This window comes from Scyliorhinus torazame, chromosome 26 (genome assembly GCF_047496885.1).
Source record: "Scyliorhinus torazame isolate Kashiwa2021f chromosome 26, sScyTor2.1, whole genome shotgun sequence".
Classification (NCBI taxonomy): domain Eukaryota; kingdom Metazoa; phylum Chordata; class Chondrichthyes; order Carcharhiniformes; family Scyliorhinidae; genus Scyliorhinus; species Scyliorhinus torazame.
In genome coordinates, this window is record NC_092732.1 from 34950863 (window position 1) to 34961088 (window position 10226).

The 10226-nt window shown below is 49.7% G+C and overlaps 1 protein-coding gene across 2 annotated transcripts in view; it reads right to left on the bottom strand.

Moving 5' to 3' along the window:
- The window catches only part of LOC140402969 (semaphorin-6D-like), a 1151034-nt gene that overhangs the window by 191180 nt on the left and 949628 nt on the right, over positions 1 to 10226 (bottom strand). The window lies entirely within an intron of this gene.

The following is a 10226-nucleotide window of genomic DNA, read 5'->3' on the forward strand; positions in this document are numbered from 1 at the left end:
CCCCAAACTTCAGTTTTCTACTTTCTTCAACCAATATGACCGTGGCCGCTTTTGCTTGAACACACTCTGGCCACCCCCCGGGACACTGGGTCTAATATCCTGGGCAAGAAGGCAATTGACTGCCTTTTATCCCCGAAGGGGCAGCACGGTAGCATTGTGGGTAGCACCATTGCTTCACAGCTCCAGGGTCCCAGGTTCGATTCCGGCTTGGGTCACTGTCTGTGCGGAGTCTGCACATCCTCCCCGTGTGTGCGTGGGTTTCCTCCGGGTGCTCCGGTTTCCTCCCACAGTCCAAAGATGTGCTGGTTAGGTGGATTGGTCATGACAAATTGTCCTTAGTGTCCAAAATTGTCCTTAGTGTTGGGTGGGGTTACTGGGTTATGGGGATAGGGTGGAGGTGTTGACCTTGGGCAGGTGCTCTTTCCAAGAGCCGGTGCAGACTCGATGGGCCGAATGGCCTCCTTCTGCACTGTAAATTCTATGATAATCTATGAAACCTTTGTGTCAGGACTCCTAACGCCGTTCCTTGGCAAATAGGTGGAAGGGTTTCTCGAAGGAGGGTAAGGCCAAGACGGGAGCCGTCCTGAGTGCCTTTTTCAGATCTTCCACCTGTTTAACCTCCTCGTCTGTCCATTTGAGGATGTTTGGCTCCTCCTCTAGTAACTTTAGATACAGCCCCTTTGTTTTCTGAGCGTACATGTCTATCCAGAGTCTGCAATAGCCGATTAGTCCCAGGAATTTTCGTTTTTGGGGGGTTTTGATTGCCAGAATGCCTGCTATTCGCTCGGGACTAAGCCTTCTTTTCCCCTCACTTATCAGGTGCCCTAGATATTTTACTTCCTTTTCTACGCATTGGAGCTTATTCCTTGATACCCGCAATCCCTGTTCTCCCAGAAAATTGAACAATTTGTTCGTGGTTCGTTCTACCTCTCCCTGGTTTTCTCCAGAGGCCAACAAGTCGTCTACGTATTGGAGTAGGGAATTTCCTTTTGTCACCTGGAATTGTTCCAGAACATTTTCTAGTGCCTGTCCGAATAAGTTGGGAGATTGGGTATACCCTTGCGGGAGGACCGTCCCTCTGTATTGTTATTTACGCCCTGTTTTCGGGTCTTCCCATTCGAAGGCGAATAGGTCCCTACTATTTGGAGCTAAGGGACATGCCCAAAATGCGTCTTTAAGATCAATTACGCTGAAGAACTTGTGTTCATTGGGTAGTTTACTTAAAATTGTGTGTGGGTCGACTGGATTTCGCACCTGAACTATTCTATATCACAATGCACGGTAGCATTGTGGATAGCACAATTGCTTCACAGATCCATGGTCCCAGGTTCGATTCCGGCTTGGGTCATTGTCTGTGCGGAGTCTGCACGTCCTCCCCGTGTCTGCGTGGGTTTCCTCCGGGTGCTCCGGTTTCCTCCCACAGTCCAAAGATGTGCGGGTTAGGTGAATTGGCCAATGATAAATTGCCCTTAATGTCCAAATTGCCCTTGGTGTTGGGTGGAGGTGTTGAGTTTGGGTAGGGTGCTCTTTCCAAGAGCTGGTGCAGACTCGGGGGGCCGAATGGCCTCCTTCTGCACTGTAAATTCAATGATAATCTATGATTAATCTAGGACAAAGGTTCGGCACAACATCGTGGGCCGAAGGGCCTGTTCTGTGCTGTATTTTCTATGTTCTATGTTCTATATGGCTCTCAAATCCTGCACTAATCGGTAAGTCTCATCTGACTTCTTTACGGGCAAGATCGGGGTGTATTAAGGAGACATACAGGGTTCGATTAGTCCGGTTGGTATCAATCTGTCTATCACGGCTTCTAATCCTTTCCTACCTTCCGCTGAAATTGGATATTGTCTCACACACACTGTTGCCCCTTTCTGTCTCAAAGTTATTTCAACAGGAGTTATTTTGAGTCCACCTCTGTTTTCAAACGTTGCCCAGACTCCTGGATTTATCTTTCTCTTGGTCTTCGGTTAAAGTGGCCATAGTGAGAACTAATTGTTCTTGTTCTACGCCAATCTCCAGTCCTACTTTGATAATCAAGTCCCTTCCCAATAGGTTGTAGCACAGACCAGGTACATACAAGAGTCGTTCCCTGATTTCCTCACTGTGTAATCGGAGGATTATGGGTTCAAATACGGGGGACCTCGAAACTCTCTCCTTTTTCTCCCGAAACATTTCGCTTTTTGTCCGATACCTCCGCCCCCTTTGGTTTGAAATTCAAAGATCTTGCCGCTCCGGTGTCCACTAGGAACACGGTATCTTCTCTCTGGGGACCCACCTCTATGTTTAGCAAGGGTTCTCGGTGGATCCCCGAGAGGGGGAAACCCCAGACTTCCCTATTCGGTATCTGTGTGATTCATGTCATTGGCAGCTCTGTCCTCCTGTTCCCTGTCCGGGCCGTCCCGTTTGAAGTGACCCATTCTCCCGCAGTTAAAACCCTGTTGGCTATTGTCGTATCCCCCTCGTCTCCCCTGACTCCCTCTGCCACGTCCTCTTCCTCTGAATCCTACACCCTGATACCCTCTTCTTGGTTCTCCTCTACCCGCTTGTCCCTGTTTGCTCACTACCCCATTTACAGTTGCAACCATCATTTTCGGTTTTTGTTATTCCCTCACATCCTCCCGCCTTCCAAATACCTTCTGTGCTTCCCTCAGTAATTCATCTAGAGATTTCTCATTCCAGTCCTCTATTTTCTGTAACGTTTTATGCATGTCAGGCCAGGATTTGGTCACAAAGTGGACCTTCAGTAGCCCCTGTCCCACTGGGTCGTTAGGGTCTAGCCCAGAATATTTCCTTACTGATCCCCGAAGTCGCTCTAAGAACGCTGAGGGGGTTTCCGTCCCTTCCTGTCTAATTTCGAAGGCTTTATTTAGATCATGTCCCTTGGGTACCGCTTCCCTTATGCCCTCAATGATATCTCTCAGATCCCTCATTCGATCTCTATGGCCCTGTGACTGATGGTCCCAGCCTGGATCCTGATTGGGGTACTTTTCTTCTGCTCTTGCTCCGTGATCCCCTGGCGGGTGACTATTCTCCCACTTTCGCATGCCTCGTCCTTCCCCCGTGAATAGGATACTCATAATGGACATTAATTCGGTCCATGTGTATATACTAGGGCCTAAGGACTGATCGAATTGTTCCGCCAGTCCTAAGGGGTCTTCCATTAACGTCTTCATCTCTTTTTTTGAACGCTCTGACTTCTCCTGAATTTAAAGGAGAATTTACAAATCCTACATCCCTCTCCCCAATAGGGACTTCCCGAAGGGGGTTCAGTTTTGCTATTCCTGTGTCCTCTCCCTGCCCTTTCCTGGATCTTAATTGCCTTTTGTGCTCTCCTTCTCCTTCAGGGACTTTCCCTAAATTGCCTTTATCCACTTGTTGGTCATTTGACAAGTCATCGTCGTTTGACTTGTTCTTATAAGGGGGTGGCAAATTATCTAGGACGTCCCATTGTTTAAGAGGGGCGGTGGGAAGGTCTTCGCCCTGTGGGATTAATGGATATATTCGGGTGGCGTTCCTGCTGGCAAGCCAACAGCTCGTGTAACTTCTTTATCGGAACAGGGTCTTTTAATCATTGACATATATATTCAAAATTTGGCACACCCAATCTTCGTCCGAACCGTATTTCGGCCAAAAGACTGAGGGTTTACGGATTGCTTCTCTTACCCATACGAAGCAACAAAATTTTATCATTGTTTTCCTGTCCTTATTTTTTGTACAACTCTCAAAATCCCAATTCACGAACATCCGACGCAATGGACTTTCTGGTGGGATATCCTTAGGGATTTTTTTATCGGGGCGGTCTCCTTGGTTCGAGTTTTTACTTCCCATTGTAATGTAATCAACTTTCACTTATTTCTCAGTAAAGTGTCTAGTTACGACTGGTCCGTCAAACAATCACAATTTTGAAAGTACTTATATCATCAATCCGCCCATAAACTTATACGGATTTCTAGATATTAACTCAAGTCAACAAGGTAATACTTAAAAGTCGTTTTTCTTACCTTGCTCCGTGCACAGAGTTGCCTGACTTTCACTTCCACGGCGTGCCTGCCACTATATTCCGTTATTTACTTCTTCAAAATGACTACCCTCGGAACGTGTTCAGTTGACCATGGATGACTACTCAAGGCGAAGTACGAGACCATTTAAATAACGGGACGTGTGTTCTCGGTTCCTCTTGAGCCGCCCCCTCGATCAATGACGACTATCCCGGACGAGCCCCCAATTGTGAGAAACACCGCTCACTTGATAATAATTTACACTTAGCCAAATTCTGAAGCAGTATTTTATTCAATCGATCTTGCAAGAACGGGTGCCGTCTGTCAACATTAGCAGGCACTCCGAACAAACACAGCATTATTTCTTATATACAATCTCTGAGAAACACCCCCTGCCCTCTGCCTCGCCTAGCAGTTATTCCTTATTTAGACTTGTTATGTTCACTTTAGCTTCCGCCTTGCTTCGCCTAGCAAGCAGTTATTCCTGTGAGCTCCTGGGGTACATCCTTGAACTGTCAGCTAAAATGATTTAGAATGAGGCCCCCATCCCCACCTGCATCCTGTTATTTCAAGTTCTGTTCATCCCGAAGGTCAGTCACGTACACAGTTACAAAACTTTGGCACTGCGGTTTACACAAAACTCCACTTGACATCTTATTTCCCATCAAGCACTATTATTTGTGAGCCAGAGTTTTTCATGTGAAAACAACATAAAATGCTAATTTCTCATAGCGGGCAGGGTACAGTCGGTTAAAATGATGGTCCTCCCGAGGTTTCTTTTTGTGTTCCAGTGCCTTCCTATTATGATCACCAAGAGGGTAGGCAGGAGCATCATGGGTTTTGTGTGGGCAAAAAAGACCCCGAGGGTAAGGAGGGGGTTTCTGGAGCGTAGTAGGGACAGAGGAGGGCTGGCGTTGCCGAATCTGGGTGGCTACTATTGGGCAGCCAACGTGGCGATGATCCGTAGGTGGGTGATGGAGGGAGAGGGGGCGGCATGGAGGAGGTTGGAGATGGCGTCCTGCAAAGGAACGAGCCTGGGGGCGCTGGTGACGGCACCGCTGCCGCTCTCACCGACAAGGTACACCGTGAGTCCGGTGGTGGTGGCAACGCTAAAGATCTGGGGGCAGTGGAGACAACACAGGGGTGCAATGGGAGCCTCGGTGTGGTCCCCGATCAGAGATAACCATCGGTTTGTCCCGGGGAGGATGGACGGGGGGTTTCAGAGCTGGCATCGGGCAGGGTTTAGAAGAATGGGGGACCTGTTCATCGATGGGACGTTTGCGAGCCTAGCGGCGCTGGAGGAGAAGTTTGGGCTACCCCCGGGAAACGTTTCAGGTACATGCAAGTGAGGGCGTTTGTGAGGCGACCGGTGAGGGAATTCCCGCTGCTCCCGGCACAGGGGATTCAGGACAGGGTGATTTCGGGCGTATGGGTCAGAGAGGGCAAGGTGTCGGCAATATACCAGGAGATGAAAGAAGAGGGGGAGGCTTTGGTAGAGGAGCTGAAGGGCAAATGGGAGGAGGAGTTGGGGGAGGAGATTGAAGAGGGTATGTGGGCTGATGCCCTAAGTAGGGTTAATTCCTCTTCCTCATGTGCCAGGCTCAGCCTGATACATTTTAAGGTTATTCACAGAGCGCATATGACAGGGGCGAGGCTGAGCAGGTTCTTTGGGGTGGAGGACAGATGTGGGAGGTGCTCAGGAAGCCCAGCGAATCACGCCCACATGTTCTGGTTGTGCCCGGCACTGGAGGGGTTCTGGAGGGGTGTTGCGAGGGCTATGTCTGAGGTGGTGAAAGTCCGGGTCAAGCCAAGTTCGGGGTTGGCATTATTTGGGCTAACGGACGAGCCGGGAGTGCAGAGGGCGAAAGAGGCCGGCATTCTGGCCTTTGCGTCCCCGGTAGCCCGGCGGAGGATCTTCCTAATGTGGAAGGAGGCGAAGCCCCCCAGCGTGGAGGCCTGGATAAACGACATGGCTGGGTTCATCAAACTGGAGAGGATAAAGTTTGCCTTGCGAGGGTCTGCGCAGGGGTTCTACAGGCGGTGACAACCGTTCCTAGACTATCTCGCGGAGCGTTAGAGGAAGGTCGGTCAGCAGCAGCAGCAACCCGGGGGGGATGTTTCTTTCAGGGGGGGGGGGGGGGTAGAAGGGTGGGCGGGGAAGGTTTTTTTTCCCTAGGGGCACTTGAGAAAGGAAATACATAAACATATGGGAAAGTCGATATGTGCGGCAGGAACCCATTGTACAAGTTCCGTATTATGTTGAATTGATACGTTTATGTCTTGCTCTGCGACTTTTCTTTTCTTATTTTGTTATGGTGGGGGGGTTCTAGAGATTTCTCGAGATTTTCGAGATTCTTTGAAGAGATTTTTGAGACTTCCCGCTGATACCTCGGAGAGGGGCAGCACGGTAGCCTTGTGGATAGCACAATTGCTTCACAGCACCAGGGTCCCAGGTTCGATTCCGGCTTGGGTCACTGTCTGTGCGGAGTCTGCACATCCTCCCCGTGTGTGCGTGGGTTTCCTCCGGGTGCTCCGGTTTCCTCCCACAGTCCAAAGATGTGCAGGGTAGGTGGATTGGCCATGATAAATTGCCCTTAGTGTCCAAAATTGCCCTTAGTGTCCAAAATTGTCCTTAGTGTTGGGTGGGGTTACTGGGTTATGGGGATAGGGTGGCGGTGTTGACCTTGGGTAGGGTGCTCGTTCCAAGAGCCGGTGCAGACCCGATGGGCCGAATGGCCAGCTTCTGCACTGTAAATTCTATGATGATGATGATGATGATGATGATTCCTTCCTGAAACTTCCGAGGTTCCTTCATGAGGTAGCTGAGATATCGTGACGAGAGTTTTTGAGATTCCTTGATGAGATTTTTCGGTTTCAATCTTGAGATTGTTGCGCTTTCTCGAGATTTCTGAGATCGCTTCGTGAGATTTTCGAGATTCCCACATGTGAGTTTTGAGATTTCGCGATGAGATTTTGAGATTCCGTCACCTGATTTCTGAGCATTACGCAGATTTTTGAGATGTGATGATATTTTTGAGATTTCGCGATGAGATTTTGAGATTCCTTCATGAGATTTTTGAGATTTCATGCGATTTTTGAGATTTTCGAGATTTCATGTGATTTGTGAGATTTCGCAATGAGATTTTGAGATTCCGTCACCTGATTTCTGAGCATTACGCAGATTTTTGAGATGTGATGATATTTTTGAGATTTTGCGATGAGATTTTGAGATGCCTTCATGAGATTTTTGAGATTTCATGCGATTTTAGAGATTTTCGAGATTTCATGTGATTTGTGAGATTTCTCGCTGAGATTTTGAGATTCCGTCATCTGATTTTTGAGATTTGATGATATTTTTGAGATTTCTCAATGAGATTTTGAGAATACTTCATGAGGTTTTTGAGATCTCACAAGATTTTTGAGATCACTTCGTGGGATTTTCGAGATGCCTTCCTGTGATTTTTGAGATTTCCCGCTAAGATTTTGAGATTCCGTCATCTGGGGCGAAATTCTTCGGAAACGGCACGATGTCCGCTGACTGGCGCCCAAAACGGCGCAAATCAGTCGGGCATCGCGCCGCCCCAAAGGTGCGGAATCCTCCGCATCTTGGGGGGCTGAGCCCCAACCTTAAGGGGAAGGCCCGCGCCGGACTAATTTCCGCCCCGCCAGCTGGCGGAAAAGGCCTTTGGTGCCCCACCAGCTGGCGCGGAAATGACATCTCCGGGCGGCGCATGCGCGGGAGCGTTAGCGGCTGCTGACAGCATTCTCGTGCATGCGCAGTGGAGGGAGTCTCTTCCCCCTCCGCCATGGTGGAGACCATGGCGAAGGCGGAAGGAAAAGAGTGCCCCCACGGCACAGGCCCCGTGGGCCCCGATCGCGGGCCAGGCCACCGTGGGGGTACCCCCGGGTCCAGATCGCCCCGCGCCCCCCCCCAGGACCCCGGAGCCCACCCGCACCGCCCTGTCCCGCCGGTAAGGTAGGTGGTTTAATCTACACCGGCGGGACAGGCATTTTAGCGGCGGGACTTCGGCCCATCCGGGCCGGAGAATCGCGGGGGGGGGGGGCCCGCCAACCGGCGCGGCACGATTCCCGCCCTCGGAATTCACGCCAGCCACCGGCAATTCTCCGACCCGGCGGGGGGGGTCGGAGAATCTCGCCCCTGATTTTCGAAGTTTATCGAGATTCTTGAGATTTGACGAGATTTTTTACATTTCTCGCTGCGATTTTGACATTCCGTCATCTGATTTTTTAGATTTCTTGTGATTGTTGAGATTTCTTGATGGATTTTTGAGATCTATCGAGATTTTTGCGAATCCTTCAGAGGAATTTGAGGGTTTTCCGTCAGATTGTCCAGGAATTCATGAAACTTCACCACGAGATTTCTCTGTCACACTATCTGATAATCTGTTCTGGGTTGAAGTTAGAAGAGATTGGTTGTCACATCATTATTGTCTGTTCCAGCTGTGGTTTGTTCCAAAACACGGGAATCTTTGAAGGCCCTGGAGTCTATCCTGTTCATCGTGAGGGTCCTTTCTCCTTCCAAACATAAAACACGAGAAAGATTAGTAATCTCAGTTGACCAGAAGTCAAATTGTTCTGGAGTATTTATCAAGAAAAGAATGCATTTCAAACACCAATTTCACATTTCCTCACAGGCAGAATCCAGAGAGGAGGCTGTTCTCTAAAGTTTCACAAGTATAGAGGGAGCTTTCCTCTGTATCTATCCCCGTGCTGTACCTGTCCTGGGAGTGTTTAATGGGGACAGTGTAGAGGGAGCTTTACTCTGTATCTAACCCCATGCTGTACCTGTCCTGGGAGTGTTTGATGGGGACAATGTAGAGGGAGCTTTACTCTGTATCTAACCGCGTGCTGTACCTGTCCTGGGAGTGTTTGATGGGGACAGTGTCGAGGGAGCTTTCCTCTGTATCTAACCCCGTGCTGTACCTGTCCTGGAAGTGTTTGATGGGGACATTGTCGAGGGAGCTTTACTCTGTATCGAACCCCGTGCTGTACCTGTCCTGGGAGTGTTTGATGGGGACAGTGTAGAGGGAGCTTTACTCTGTATCTAATCCCGTGCTGTACCTGTCCTGGGAGTGTTTGATGGGGACAGTGTCGAGGGAGCTTTCCTCTGTATCTAACCCCGTGCTGTACCTGTCCTGGGAGTGTTTGATGGGGACATTGTCGAGGGAGCTTTACTCTGTATCGAACCCCGTGCTGTACCTGTCCTGGGAGTGTTTGATGGGGGCAATGTAGAGGGAGCTTTACTCTGTATCTAACCCCGTGCTGTACCTGTCCTGGGAGTGTTTGATGGGGACAGTGTAGAGGGAGCTTTACTCTGTATCTAACCCCGTGCTGTACCTGTCCTGGGAGTGGTTGATGGGGACAGTGTAGAGGAAGCTTTACTCTGTATCTAACTCAGTGCTGTACCTGTCCTGGGAGTGTTTGATGGGGGCAGTGCAGCGGGAGCTTTACTCTGTATCTAACCCCGTGCTGTACCTGTCCTGGGAATGTTTGATGGGGACAGTGTAGAGGGAGCTTTACTCTGTATGTAACCCCGTGCTGTACCTGACCTGGGAGTGTTTGATGGGGACAGTGTAGAGGGAGCTTTACTCTGCATCTAACCGCATGCTGTACCTGTCCTGGGAGTGTTTGATGGGGACAGTGTAGAGGGTGCTTTACTCTGTATCTAGCCCCGTGCTGTACCTGTCCTGGGAGAGTTTGATGGGGAGAGTGTACAGAGAGCTTTACTCTGTGTCTAACCCCCTGCTGTAGCTGTCCTGGGAGTGTTTGATGGGGACAGTGTAGAGGGAGCTTTACTCTGTATCTAACCCCGTGCTGTACCTGTCGTGGGAGTGTTTGATGGGGACAGTGTAGAGGGAGCTTTACTCTGTATCTAATCCCGTGCTGTACCTGTGCTGGGAGTGTTTGATGGGGACAGTGTAGAGGGTGCTTTACTCTGTATCTAACCCCGTGCTGTATCTGTCCTGGGAGTGTTTGATGGGGACAGTGTAGAGGGAGCTTTACTCTGTATCTAACCCCGTGCTGTACCTGTCGTGGGAGTGTTTGATGGGGACAGTGTAGAGGGAGCTTTACTCTGTATCTAATCCCGTGCTGTACCTGTGCTGGGAGTGTTTGATGGGGACAGTGTAGAGGGTGCTTTACTCTGTATCTAACCCCGTGCTGTATCTGTCCTGGGAGTGTTTGATGGGGACAGTGTAGAGGGAGCTT